We start from the raw sequence: 15,413 nt of genomic DNA, 5'->3' as shown, positions 1-15,413 counted from the left end.
TGGTGATGAGTGTGAGTGCTTGAAGAGCTGATTGGATGCTCATGGGATGCCATTGGATGGTGCAATGAACAGGCACCCTTTGAGGGCTTGTAGGTGGTGCCTAGTGCTGGCTGATTCCAAGTTGTGGTGAGATTGAGGCATGTTACAGTAAGTGCTATAGGGGTTGAACCACTATAGCATTCATGATTGTCTTTGCCCATAGCAAGACCACATCACTAGATAAAGGTATATTAAAAGGAGAGATCAATATACAATGTAGGAATGATAGCTTGTTTGATTGATTGTAGATAATGGGAGAGGTTACAAGATTTGGATAGTGGCCTTATGTAAGCTCAAGGTGGGAGTTTGGAATCAATGACTGTATGGGTATGCACCACATATGGCAATGGCAAGGTTCTTGTGAGCTACCACAAGTACCATGTGGCCATCAAGAGTGTAGTGCTCTGTGTTTGTGGAATGAGTAGCATGTGTGAGGCTATAGGGTTCCATGGGGAAAATGTGACCAGCTATGCACATAATGGTGCATGCTTGGTTTTCTACGGATTGTTCTCATTGTGAATGTAAGCTAAAGGCTAATATGCACCCCCATAAGCTGAAGCTTACACTAGAAGCATTGAGTTTAATCATGGGGTTTAATATGGGTTACATTGGATAACTACACATGGGTCATAAAGATGAATCTAATGCAAAAGGTTAGTTTAGCTCTTACCTCTAGAATATGTGGTTTGTAGCAGTGTCTAAACACATAAAAATGTGGGACATTACTTTTTATTAGGAATTTTGTTTGTGGCCTCACCTTTTAATTGTTTTTTCTTGCTTTTTGGAATCTAGAGGGATTTGATGACGATGGTGCATATGTGGGTGCACTTGGCTTTTGAATGTTGTTTGGTGTATATCCCCTTCTCCTTGCAATGAGGGCACACCTTGGTGGACACAGTGCTTGTAGGGTGGTCTTCTTCTTTAAAGGATTGTAGCATACATTACAATTGTACCCAAAACTATAAACGAAGATAATTGGGGCCATGATGAATTTCAGGCTCTAATTGGAAGGTGTTGGGAGGCTTTGAAAAATGAGTGTATTAGTGTTATTTTTCTACCATGATAGCTGAAGAATGCTGTGATAATCATCCATCAACTACCATGGTTGAAGAACTTTAATAGGCACCTCCACATGCAACCTCTATGTACTTAATTTCAAACCAAGGGGTTAGATCACCCATGATGAAACCTATGCCTAAACCAATGGGTTATATCACCCATGATGAAACCTATGCCTAAACCAAGAATGGAAAATTGTCATTATTGTGGGTAAGAAAATAATTGGAAAAATGATTACCTTGAACATGATAAAAATGTCAAACCAATCGAGGCTTATTGTATGCAATGTGACAAAAGGGATCATTATCCATAAGATTGTTCTGGAAACCCAAAAAACAAAGGAAAAATGAGTGTAGACATAGTCATGCTAACTGAGCTGCCATAAATAGTTTTAGTCAAAGTAATTATGAGAGCACAAGCCAAAAATAAAAAACAAAGCAAAAAGAATAAAGAAAAAATGAGAGTAAACATAGTCAATGTTTTGCATGCTAATTGCTCCGATAGAGAAACAATTTTAGTCAAAGTAATTATGAGAGCTCAAGCCAAAAAGCAAAAAACAAAACAATGCAGATGAGTCTAAAAGTAGTAAGAAATCCTCACAAGAAATTAAGAGAAGGATACGCTCGCATGATGAGCTTAGAAAACAATTTCAAAGAAAAGAAATCAAGGAAAAAGCTCAAAAAGTGATCAGAAATGAGTTAAGTCAAATTTGACGCAATTCAAAGAAATTATACGGGTTAATAATTGTGGATAAAATTTATGAACCTATCAATGTAGCCTTGGAAGCATTCCAAGTAGGATTGAAAGTGAGTCAAACCATGACAACTAAATGAAAAAATTATCCAACCTCTGATATGGAAGCAACTTCTATCAAACTCTAGTGAGAATCACTCAAGAAATGCTTGAAGCACAAAATTGATAGTTGAAAATATTGGAAATCCTACAAAAGGTAAAACAAAATCAGGACCAATCAAGATAAAGATACTAAGGAATTGAGAGAATCTTTAGTTTGGGAAAATGATCAAATGTCCTTGAAATAAGTGGGATCAATTACAAGGGTGAACTTGAAAGATCATTCTTACAAGGATGTTCTAAAAATCCCAATCCAAGAATTTGATTTTGATTCTTCAGCTGAAACTAAATTGCCATTGTGGATAAACAAAGATACTCCTATTTGGATGCGTGAAGCTTTGGAGGATGGGAGTTTAAAGTGAGAAGTTTGTATCTTAGATTGAGATCTTCAAAATGTATATTACGTGCAGAAACCTTTCCTTGAATATCTCTTTGAGCCATTTAAATCAACATCAATGACACCCAGATTGATATAAGAAGAAACAAGAATCCAAACTGCTAAGAACCAAGACTATACCAAAAATCATGGACAAAACTCAGTTTTTGATCATGATGAATGCTGTGATTGTGTCAAAGAAGAAAGTGATGGGCAGGTACCTCACTACTACAAATAGTGAGAAAAGTGTAAACCAATGACCAATGCCAAAACAAAAGGCACAAGAAAAACCAAAACAAAAAACATAGAACCCTTTATGACACACAGAGAGGAGAGCAAAATATAGAGTTTTGAAATGAACCTTGAAAGAGGTATGGACAACAAGAATGGAGTCAAAAAATAACAAAGATAGTGATTCCATAAACATTCCATCTCTTCTCTGGTTTGTTGGTGTGATGTCTAAATCGGCATAAGAAAATCTACACCAAGATGAGCATTTACACACTATTGCATGTATGTGACCAATAGACTAAGCAAGGCATAAAAGACAACACATATATTACTTGTTTGATACCGCATTAAAATAGGTTTGACTAGTATGCACAACTTATTGTCGACCATCTCAAATCACCTAAGCTTATGTGAGTGGATGCATCTCTTAATGAAAAATATTCTCAATAGAAATTTCATTTAGTGTAGCTACAAGCCATGAGATTAGAATCGATTGATTTCATAATAATAATGCAAACAAGTAAAAGAGCCATGTCTTGTCCGACGATATTCTACGTTGTTACAAAATTACTTGAGTGACCTTGTTGAATAATGAACTTGATGTCACATGTGAGTGATATGTCAAAAGTAGTAAACACAAATACAATCTGGAGATGCTCAGATATAGACTTGGTTAAAGTTTTTATAAACCGGTGATAATGCTCCGGAGCTATAGGATTTTGATAGCGATGAAGCTCGGTCTCTGACATGTGGTGAAAGTGGCGTACTATAACCTTGGAGACAAACTTTTTTTGATGTGTTTCCGTCTGCCATATCTATAAGACATAATTCAAAACCATAAACATTATGATATGTATTCAAACTATCAAAATTATTTCATGATTATGAACCATAAACACTATGACCTAATTTGTAGTAAAAAACACTATGTTATGATTGCAAATCATAGACACTATACAATTAATGAGTAAAAGTTTAAAGACAGACAAAGCACACGCACACACACACACACACACACACACACACACACACACACACACACACACACACACACACACACAGAGAGAGAGAGAGAGAGAGAGAGAGAGAGAGAGAGAGAGAGTAGGCCATGAATGTGAGGTACGCTCATCACAAGAACTAGACCTTGTTATGTCACTTCTTGCAAGGTGGAAAGAACATAGTATGCGGTAGCAAACCTTGTTGCAAAAAAATATCTATAATGTTTTCTTGGGCGACTTTGTTCAAAAAAGAGCATAGAAAAATTGACGCTCTCTGATAAATTTTACCATATGGTTCTCATCCAGTAGAGTTTGTTTTATGCAAGCCATTTTACCAATGTCTTTTGGTAGCAAATTAGGAGTATGTGCTGCACATGGCACCCAAGTTACAATCTCTCGATGCTTAGTTTAGATAACGTTTCCTGCAATCTTGTAATTGGATGCATTATCTATAATGATTATAGTAACATGCTTTGGCCCACCTGCCCTTGCTATTTCATGCTTGTACATCCTTGCTAGATAGTCTCTTGTCGTCTCTTTCAACGAGGTGTCAATAGCTTCTACGAACATGGGACCCTCTAGGTTTGATAAGCATCACATTGATTAGAGGTTTCTTCTGACAGTTAATCCATCCATCTAACACTATGGTGCAACCATATGTAGGAACAAAGTTTACCACCGTACACTTGAGGATGGCTTCAATACTATCTTTCACTTTATCTAGATACTCAACCCGCGTCTTGTTGTAGTCAAGAAGCACAAACTCCTTTTTGGCCGTGCTCATCAAAGAGGATAGATCTCGATGAGTACATTCTAAATCCAAAAGGTCCGACAAGTTTTGATTTCATTTGTAAAAATTTTAGTGTGTGCCCGTTTTGGACAAGAAAGTCAAAGTCCTTATAGGGCCCCTTTGAGAGTCCAAATTTTCCCTAATGTAGGTCCAACAAAGCCTATCCCCCATTTGGCAAAAGCCCTTGCCCACATCATTGGTCTTAGTGGAATTTCATCACACCACATTGGTACTTTTGTTCGTTGGCAATCATCACATCGTTTGACATAATGTTATGCATCCACGTACAGAGTAGGCCACCAGATTCCTAAAAGGAGTATTGCTTTAGCGGTTTTGTTGGCCAAAGTGACCTCTTATTGGTCTTGCACGTGCTTGCTCAAGTTCTTTGCGACACAGATTCTCAAGTTGTTGTTTATCCCTCTCTAATGAATGTTATTTTCAATGATATAGTTTTTTTCTTCTCTCTGGATTGAACATAGTTTGGATCTGCTCATGTTTGTTGGCAAGACTCCTTATTCTACATAATTCACAATGTATTTTCCCCACTTGGGTGCTTCTATTATCCTAAACAGTGTAGCATGTTTGATTGGCTTCTAAATGGCACAAGTTTCACATGAACTAATATATATTCATAGACACTTTTCTACATAAGAGACCAATACACCCCAAGTCTCATCAGTCTTTGGTATGTCAGCATCTTTGTGTTTTGAAATCTTATCATTTGTACGTGAGCTTTCCTCATGTATAGTTCTTTCTCGGATGGCTTTACACATAGCCTAAGTATTCAACCTTTCCCTTGATTATATAGCCATCCTTCTATTAGCATAAGTAAGCGTGATTTCTCAATGATTGATGGTTTCCTTTTAATTGCAAAAAAGAACCAATGGTGAGTAGTGGTATTACATGTTCGCTCCACCTAGGTACCATCTATATGTTGAAAAGGTACAAGTCTGGAAAGTCATCCTCGTCAACTTCGATAGGTGCTTCCTCATGTATCAATTGCAATAAATGGTCCACCCTTTGATGAGTAGCCCATTTCTTGACCACTATCGTGAAATCAAACTCCAGCAATATAATGAACCATTGAACTATGCGGCCAGTATTGCATGGTTTGTTCACTAAGTACAATAGTGCCTGATGATCAACAAAAAATACAAATTTGTTTGCGAGAAGGTAATGTATAAACTTTTTGATTACATACATCATCCCTAAGCCTTCTCTTTCTGTGGTCATATACTTTTTCTCTGCATTATTGAGTTGTTTACTGGAGTAAAAAATTGGAAAATTCATATTGTTCTCTCGAGATTGTACTAAGATTCATCCAATAGCATAAGCCAATGCATCTACATGAACATGGAAGATTTTATTCCAATCAGGAGCTTTCAAAATTGGAGTAGAAATCAATCTCTAATTTAATTGTTAAAACGCTTTCTCATACTCTTCACTCCACTTGAATTTTGTGATGAGAGCATAGAGGTTTAGCAACAACCGCATACATGTAAATAAACCTTTGATAATAGCTGCAATGGCCCATAAAGACTTGTATCTCTCTAACTTTCGTGGGTCTTCGAAGAGCAACAATCACCTACATCTTTCCAAGATTAGTAGAAATGCCATTTTTGGACACAATATGTTCCAAAATCTTACCTTGTTTTACCATGAAGACACATTTTTCAGGGTTTAGGAAAATGCGATAAGTCATTAGGAAAAATGTGGACTCTCCTTGGGCCATATAGGATTAAGATTAATTAAGCTCCAGCCAATAGGAAGAGAGCAATGTATATAAGTTTAGAACCTAAGAAAGTAGAGAGAATAATAGGGTTGTCCACTCATTTATTGCTTTGTATCCTAAAGGGAGGTGGATGGGTAAAAGAGGGAGGGGGAAAAAGGGAGAGGGGGAGTGGTGGGTCCACAGATACGTTTTTGAAAAAACCCTAAAATTTCAAAAATTTCAAATAAAAAATAAATTCAAAATATTCCATCCAAAACTCCCCCCAAACCTACCCTATGATCAAAAAGTCATTTTCTCACTCTAGAACCTTTTTTCCAAGACTCCCTTCCTCCATAGCCCCTTTCCATAACACAAAGCTCTCACTCTCTCTCTAAACTCTTACACCTTCCTCCTTCTTCAAGCTCTCCATTGCAACTTTAAGCTCCCACTCTCTCTCTCTAAACTGTCTCCCTCCTCCTTCCTCAAGCTCTCCATTGCAACTTTAAGCTCCCACTCTCTCTCTAAACTCGTCTCCCTCCTCCTTCCTCAAGCTCTCCATTGCAATTGTAAGCTCCCAGTCTCTCTCTAAACTTTGTCTCCCTCCTCCTTCCCCAAGCTCTCCATTGAAATTTCAAGCTCCCACTTAAGCATCCATGGCAAACAATGGTCAAAATAGACGCCCCAAACCCATCATTCAAAGTATGGTTCTCCACAACTCGAAGAATGAGGAGAAGCAATGGGAACCTCAGGTTTTTCAAGAAGGTGGGTGGGTCTACATGCAACCATCGTGTTCGTGAAAGAACAAATGTTGATCTCCATTGGAAGGGAAGACTAATAGGCTTCAAGCAAGTAAGAGACAAGGGTACGGTGGCAATCGTTCAACATGTTTTCATGTTTGGACACATGCGTCTACGAGGGATCACCAACCCAAGGGATTTTCCTTGTAATTGTACGTCCCTTGCACTTCAATGGTTTTGGTGGTAACAAAAAAATGGACTTTTTACATCTCACGGACTATTTTGTTTCTATGTAGATGTTTTCCCTTCTAGCCTTGTGGAGGAGCAACCACTCTCATGCCTTTCAGGCACATTTACGGCCATGCATGCAAGTCTTGGGGATATGCTCTTCTCCAACACAACTTCATCAAACCTTGCACGACAAAGGGTGTTCTTCTACACCCACAAGTACATTGTACCTACAGATGAGGAAGGCTACGGAGAGCTACAACCTTTGGAGGCTACAACCTTGCGTAACACGGAGTGGCCAAAGCCAGATGCATTCACTGTAATGTCTTTGAAAGCCAAGATTGTAGCTGATGTGAGAGCATCATTAAAATTTGGAAAAGCCTCGCGTTCCGTTGGGCTTGGATGGTGTTGTCCTGCTCATGTCTTCGCTAGCATCTTTGGATCTTTTCCTTTCCATCATACAAATACTATGTATGTTTGCAAAGATCTACAATACGATACATTGGAAGCCATCCTTGGCGAGAAGTGGGGGTATCTTGAAGGACTTCACAATGGAGATCGCTTTCGGTGTCAGGTTGGAAGTTTCAACATTGCTATCAGTTTCATCAAGGTGCGCTCCACCCTTTACGTGAGGTACTTCTATGAAAGATGGATGTGCAAGCTTGGTGAATGGATTCCATTGCAATCACCGATGCTACAATTGAGGTATTTGATATTGCAATCAAATTGTCGAGTGGTGCCATTGAAACCGTCCAAGTGAACAGGGTGAAAGCATGAATAGGTGGAAAGCTATATATGTGATATAATTAAATAGCATAGCATGACATTGGGGATGTGGTCACTGGTGCCATATTTCAGACGTCCAAATTTATATTCTAAAAAATGTTTTACTAAAAAATTCAGCCTTCACACACCCACTTTGTTTCATGAGTAGTTGGCAGTTTCAAACACCGTGCCCCCGACCCCCCGCCTGCCTCTCTCTCTCTCTCTCTCTCTCTCTCTCTCTCTCTCTCTCTCTCTCTCTCTCTCTCTCTCTCTCTCTCTCTCTCTCTCTCTCTCTCTCTCTCTCTCTCTCTCTCTCGCGTGCGCGTGCGTGCTCAAGGTCTACTGTGCTTAGAGCTTCTACTGTGCAAGCTTGGGTGCTTCAAGGACGATTGCAGTAACCGCCCTCTTCTCTTCGAGGTATGTCTCTCCCATTGAACATGTACACTCTCTATTGCTTGAGCACGCGCGCCCCATCTGGGATCATTTAGCTACATTAAGCTGCATTTGGAGCTGCATGAGTGCCACACCTTGCTCATTTGCAACAAGAGGCGAGCTCCCGAGGTAATTTGCTAGTCCACAAGGTGCATGCAATCTTGGGGCAAATCCCATAGCACATCACCTTGAATGCCTTGCTTACAAGAGCAGGCCCATGAAGTTCTTGTTTCTTTTTAGCAGGGATGATAAGTGAGGGCACACCACGTCTCATGAGTTCATTGGATGATGTGCATGTATATCACTTGAGACTGCATCATGGCACCTTCTTCAAAGCATCCAATTCAAGCAAGCAGCAGTCTAGTTAGGAACATTGAACCACCTCTGCATAAGAAGTTTTGTCGTCTTGCCGAGGAATTTCATATGGAGCGTGGATTGCCATTGGAGGGAGTTGATCCGCGTAGCTTGACAGGAAACAATGACATCTCTGAGGAGGACTGGGAAGCTATCTTTATATGCCCAAAGCCTGTTCCGGGTACCCAGAAGAAAGTGAAGGCATACCATGCTCGGTCGGAGTTCTTACAAAAGCTTGTGTGGAGACACTGGGATGTCTACCAGGAGGGTCCCTTCATGTATGAAGTAGGGACTCAATTTGCAAAGGCCTTTGCATTGGAAAACTGCAGTGAATCTGGCAAACATCATATGGAGCGTGGATTGCCATTGGAGGGAGTTGATCCGCGTAGCTTGACAGGAAACAATGACATCTCTGAGGAGGAATGGGAAGCTGTCTTTATATGCCCAAAGCCTGTTCCGGGTACCCAGAAGAAAGTGAAGGCATACCATGCTCGGTCGGAGTTCTTACAAAAGCTTGTGTGGAGACACTGGGATGTCTACCAGGAGGGTCCCTTCATGTATGAAGTAGGGACTCAATTTGCAAAGGCCTTTGCATTGGAAAACTGCAGTGAATCTGGCAAACATCAAATTTCTTGGGCTATCTTTGCAGAGAGGGCAATGAGAGCCTCAGAAGAAAGACACAACTTGCAAAACAAGATCAAGAGGTGGGAAGAGCAGATGAGTGGTGGAGGGAGAGGTTCCAAAACCACTGCTGCCTCTACCAGATCATCATTGAAAACAGAAGGTATGTCTGTACCATTGTCAAGCGTGCCTACAGGAGGATGCCTGGTACAATTGGCAGAGGAGGATAGCAGGGCACTTGCAGAAATGAAGAATATTGCAGAGGGCAGATTGCAAGACTATAAGTCAAGACTTGAGGGTGCAAAGAAGCAGGTAGAGGATCAAGTCAGAGAATTGCATAGGGCTGAGGGTGCTCAAAGCTCAAACACTTTGGCCATAAAGTTGCAAACGGAGATTGATTGAGTGCAAGACCCTGTAGCTCGACAACGCCTGATTGATTTGATTGGACAGTTCTCGAGTACTACTAGAGAGAACGTTGCTGAATTAGAAGCCAATGTGGCTAAAGCAAAGGTGCATACCCTCCTACATGTGCTTCACTTTGTTTTGGAGTATGTGGTTCGCTTCCATGTGGTTATGTGGTTAGAGTGTTATGGATTGTATGGTTATGTACTATATGAGCATATTCTATTTCTGCTATGTGCTATATAGCACAAAATATGTGCTATATGGCCACAACATAGCCATCATCTTCATGGAGTGGGTGGTTATATTCTATGTGCTATGTGCTATATGGTCACAACATAGCCATCATCTCCATGGAGTGGGTGGTTATATGCTATGTGTGGTTATGTGCTATGTGCTTTATAGTTCAATCTAGGTGCATCATGTTCACAATAGTACCCTCATCTATTTGGAATGTGTGTGATTCTATGCTATGTGCTTTGTGTGGTTATGTGCTATGTGATACATAGCACAATGGACATGTGTAATATGTGCTATACAGTATACCTGTATGCTATATGCTCACAGTATAGCCCTAAAGTGTGTGTTAAATATTGATATGTGCTACATAGCACAATCTTTTTATGTGCTATGTGCTAAATAGCACATTTTGTGTGTTATATGTTCACAATATAGCCCTGGAGTGTGTGGAATAGTGAATTGTGCTATATAGCACAATCTCTATTTTTGCTACGTGCTACATAGCACATCACTAATTGTGATATGTGCTACATAGCACAATATTTGTGCTATATGCTATGTGCTATGTCTCATATAGCCCACTGCATATCATATACCCAACAAGCTTGTGCTATATAGCATATATAGAGAAAATGTTTGGGCTATATCTGGTATTTTAAAAAGTCTCTCTGCTATGATCTACAGTGCATACTCTATGTAGCACTTATAGCACATTATACTTGGACTGTGCTATGTGCTATATAGAACAGTGCATATCATATACCACATCAAGCTTGTGTTTATAGCATATAGAGTAAGTGATTGTCTTATATGTGGTATTGCAAATAAGGGATAAGATTCACGCTGCATATTCTTTTCAACAATCTGCTTTTGTTGGGTTATTGAGACTTAAATTAGATGTGTTGTCTTCTTTGTTTCACAGGCACTACTTGCAGAAGTAGAGACCAACATAGCACAGGAATCAGAGCACTTTAAATTTTGTGTTACCATGGAGAGGACTTCACATATCGTGGGAGCCAGTTTGATGAAGCCTTTTCCTCCTGTGGATTTTAAGCAGAGCATTAGCGAGGTGGCACTTAATGGGTTCTACCATTGTGTAGGATGTGGATTCCCGTTCGATGCCAGAAGCTTGGATGTATTCTCCCTACCTTGCACCCATGTGTACCATATGCTATGCTTCGCGCATGTATGTAGGGACTATGGCTATTGTGTTGCACTAGATTGCAACATGTCTGTTCCCCCTAGAGCTAAGCATATGATTGGTCTGAAGGTGAAGAGTGAGATGAAAGAATAAAGTGCAGGTAGTCACTGTGTCACTACTATTGCAGGCCCACTTTCCATTGGTAGTTTAAACTCTTGCATTTAATGAAATCATTTGCAGGTACAGACATTGCAGCAGAGACCTGTATACAAGAATCATTGAGGACAAAAACAGAGAGAGTCTCTACGCAGGCCACTGGTAGGTACCAAAATCAGTATTTATGTGTGTATTTTGGGATACTCCAAGTGAGACTTTGTAAATAGCTTGCTTTGTAGAACAATCATCGCATGCTTTCTCCAACAAGACGATGCATTCCACAAGGAAGAATGGCCTGATTATCCCATGGATGCAGCCAGGCCTTGAAGTGGAGTCTACCCGCAGGATGCAGCCAGCCCTTGAAGCGGAGTCTGCCGTAGGGGATGCACTACGTGGAGTAGTTGAAGACATCTTGATGGCAAAGTCTTCTGCAGTCAAATCACCTAGGCAACAACTAACTCCAAGAAGGATGTTGCGTTCTCCGTTGAGTGCCAAAGCATCACCAAGTGTGGACACTAGAGATGATGCATCAGATGAGGCAGTTGCAGATGCGGTGAAAGCAACACCCCCTCCAGCGGGGAAGAAGCCAACACCAAAGCGCAAGAAATTGACTCCCAAGAACTTAGGTGGAAGTCCCACAATGGATATACCTCTTGATTCATTTAGGAAGAGAAAGAAACCAAATGCAAAGCAATGAGTGTGTTTTTTTTGTAACTTCATGCAATTAGAAGATGTATTTAGAAGGCATGTGCAATCCATTGCACCCCTATTGTATCCATGCTCATTGATGAATCAAGTGTTTGAATTTGTTAGTGACATGTCTCTTAATTCTTTGCATCGAAACTATTTGATTTATTTTCTGTACATGTTTAGTAATATGTTTCTACTTTCTCTTGTCGTAGATAATCAAGAAGCTGAAAAAAGAGGAACTTTCATGAGACACACTCGCTCTTCAGGGTTTCTAGATGAGGGGTCTGTAGGTTCACTGACTCAATCTTATCCTGTGAAGAATCCAAGAAGGGGTGCTACAACTTCCAGGGGTGTACAGGAAAAAAAAAAGTGTCTTTTGATACAGTTGAGGGGTCTGTAGGTTCACTGGCTTAGTCTTATCCTGTGAAGAATCCAAGAGGGGGTGCTACAGCTTCCAGGGGGGTTACAGGCAAAAAAAGAGTCTTTTGATACATTTGATCCCTGCACACCTACTAGTACTGCTGAATTTGTTCCAAATGTGCCTAATGCAGTTGATGTGCAGGTTGTGCATGATGATGTGCATACATATGTTGACCGTGCTATACTTGAAAAGGGTACATTACCCACCCCCACCACAATTGAATCTGGCACAGATGCCATTGATGATGCTATGGTATTTGATGCCTGCACAGATGCCATTGCTGATGCTACGCTAGTTGAGGCCTGCACAAATGACATTGTGGATGCTATGGAAGTTGATGCTCGCACAGATTCTGCTGCTGATGGCAATGTTAATGATGGTGGAACAGAAAGTATTGTTCATGCTATCATAGATGCCCTTCTTGATGCAGTTGTGGCTATGGGTACAGATGCCACTGTTGAATCTGGCACAGATGCCATTGATGATGCTACCACAGTTGATGCCTGCACAGATGCCATTGTTGATGCTATGATAGTTGATGCCTGCACAGATGCCATTGTTGATGCTATGGAAGTTGATGCTCGCACAGATGCTGCTGCTGATGGAAATGTTAATGATGGTGGAACAAAAAGTATTGTTCATGCTGTCATAGATGCCCTTCTTGATGCAGTTGTGGCTATGGGTACAGATGCCACTATTGAATCTAGCACAGATGCCATTGATGATGCTACCACAATTGATGCTGCACAGATGCCATTGCTGATGCTACGATAGTTGATGCCTGTAAAAATGACATTGTGGATGCTATGGAAGTTGATGCTAGCACATATGCTGCTGCTGATGGCAATGTTAATGATGGTGGAACAGAAAGTATTGTTCATGCTGTCATGGATGCCCTTCTTGATGCAGTTGTGCCTACGGGTACATATGCCACTGTTGAGGATACCAGAGGCATGGGTGAGGAGGTCCTCATTGAGAGAGAAGCTGGAACACGTGAGGCAGTGGGTGCAAGTGATGTCACAACTCAAGCCCAGGTGGTCTGTCCAAGTGATGCAGCTGATGACATTGTTGATGCAGAGGAGACAAGGGTACAGATGCCGCTGTTGAAGATTTGGGAGGCTTGGGTGAGGAGGACCTCACTAAGAGAGTACCTGGAATAGGCTTAGCAGTGGGTAACGGTGATGTCGCGGCTTCTGCCAACATAGTTGAGGCATACGACAGAGCAGTTCAATCGGGAGAGGCAATGGGAGAAGTTCTCATGGCTGCTACGGACATGAAAGAGGCAAATACACATAATACAACTGAGACATGTATAGAGCAAAACAATGAGGCAGGGAAAGGCGCAGAGGTGCCCACTGATAGAGCAGCTCAATCGGGAGAGGCAATGGGAGAACATTTCATGGGTGCTGTGGACACGAAAGAGGTAGTTGCACATGATACAACCGAGTCTTGTACAGATCCCACTGTTGGGAATACCAAAGGTAAAAGTCCAGAGGTCCCTATGGGTCGAGAGGCTGCTACAGATACAGATGAGGCAGGTACAAAGAATGCTGATAAAGAGGCCAAAAATGGACATGAATATGAGAGGCAAGAGAGGCCGTGTCTTGTGGTAATGCTAGTACAGATTGTTGCACTGCCTCCTGCGTCTTTTGAGGACAAGAAGAGAAGGGACAATTTATGCATCATACTGGATGTGAATGGGCTTCTCATAAGGAGGTATAAGGTCTCCTTCTACAAAGGAATAGCGAGAAGCAGTATTCCTAATTGGGCAAGATCAAGGTATCAGGTAGTCACTGCGCCAAATGCTACAGGAAAGATACAATTTGAATATGTGGTCAGGCCCAATGCATCAATCTTTTTGCATGCACTGCTGCAAAGAGCACAAGTTGCACTGTGGAGCTGCATGACCCAGGACAATCTAGCACTTGCTTTGAGTGCATGCTTTCCTAGGCTGAACAAACAACATTTCCTCAATATTATCGGTCAAGAGGGGTGTAGAGAGGCGAGCTTCAATCTAAATGAAGTTCCTGGGATCCCTCCATGTAGAGATAATGCAAAGCCCATATTTTTCAAGTGTTTGAAAGACTTTTGGAAGCACCATCCTAAGTTCAACTCTGATAATACACTGGTGGTGGATGACACACTCTACAAGTGTCTACTCAACCCTCCCGGGACTTGTGTCTATCCTACTTCATTTGAACCAGTAGATATTTGTCAGTCCCCAATTTACCTGGTTAGCACATTGTTCCCTTGGTTAGTCAAGTGGACAATCTCACCCAGCCCTAATGCTTATGCAAAGATGAACCAGTTTGAAAATCCTTCGGACAGTGTGTCTGCTTGTGTCATCAGCCACTATAGAAGTCAACGATAAGTATGTAAGGAAGGTTGATTGTGGTTATGGAATCATGTATACAGCATTTTGTGCACTGAATGTACTTGCGATTACTATACAAAAAATTGACCTGTTCAAAGTTCTCTAAACTTAATGATTGAATGATGTAATTTTATTTTGCTGATATGATGTTGTCATACTCTGATAGAGTCTTGCTACATGGAACACATAATAGCATAGACATGACCATCGGGCTATTATTACACATAGTTATGCTATATAGCACTCATACTGCAAGAAATACTATGACATAATAGCATAGATAGGGAGATTGACCTCTTATTACACACACTTACGCTATATGGCACACATAGTGCTCTCAATATGTAATATAGATCTTTCACATACCACACATCATATCATAGACAGGAGCATTGTGCTATGTGATACACACACTTTTACTGTATAGCACACATGTTGCTATCTTACTACAATAGAGTCCTTTTATATCATAGACAGGGACATTGGGCTATTATTACACACACTTGTACAATATAGCACACATAATAGCGTAGGTAGAGACAATGGACTATCTTGACACATTACTTGGCTACATATCACATATAGTAGCATGTACACAACTCCATAACAACCAATGGGTAGCTATTCATAAGAGTGAGATGAAGAATGAGACATGTTTACCTGAAATTCATCAAGAAAGTGAATGGGATGCTCTTGATAATGTTTTCTTCCCAATCGTTTCCAACAAATATCTTGGCTAAATTTTTTCAAGGTGCAACATGTTCACAATAGTAACCTCATTATCTGAAATGTGTGT

This window comes from Adiantum capillus-veneris, chromosome 17 (assembly GCF_014529385.1).
Source record: "Adiantum capillus-veneris isolate H3 chromosome 17, ASM1452938v2, whole genome shotgun sequence".
Taxonomy (NCBI): Eukaryota; Viridiplantae; Streptophyta; class Polypodiopsida; order Polypodiales; family Pteridaceae; genus Adiantum; species Adiantum capillus-veneris.
The sequence above is the reverse complement of the archived record's forward strand: the minus strand, read 5'-3'. Positions refer to the sequence as shown.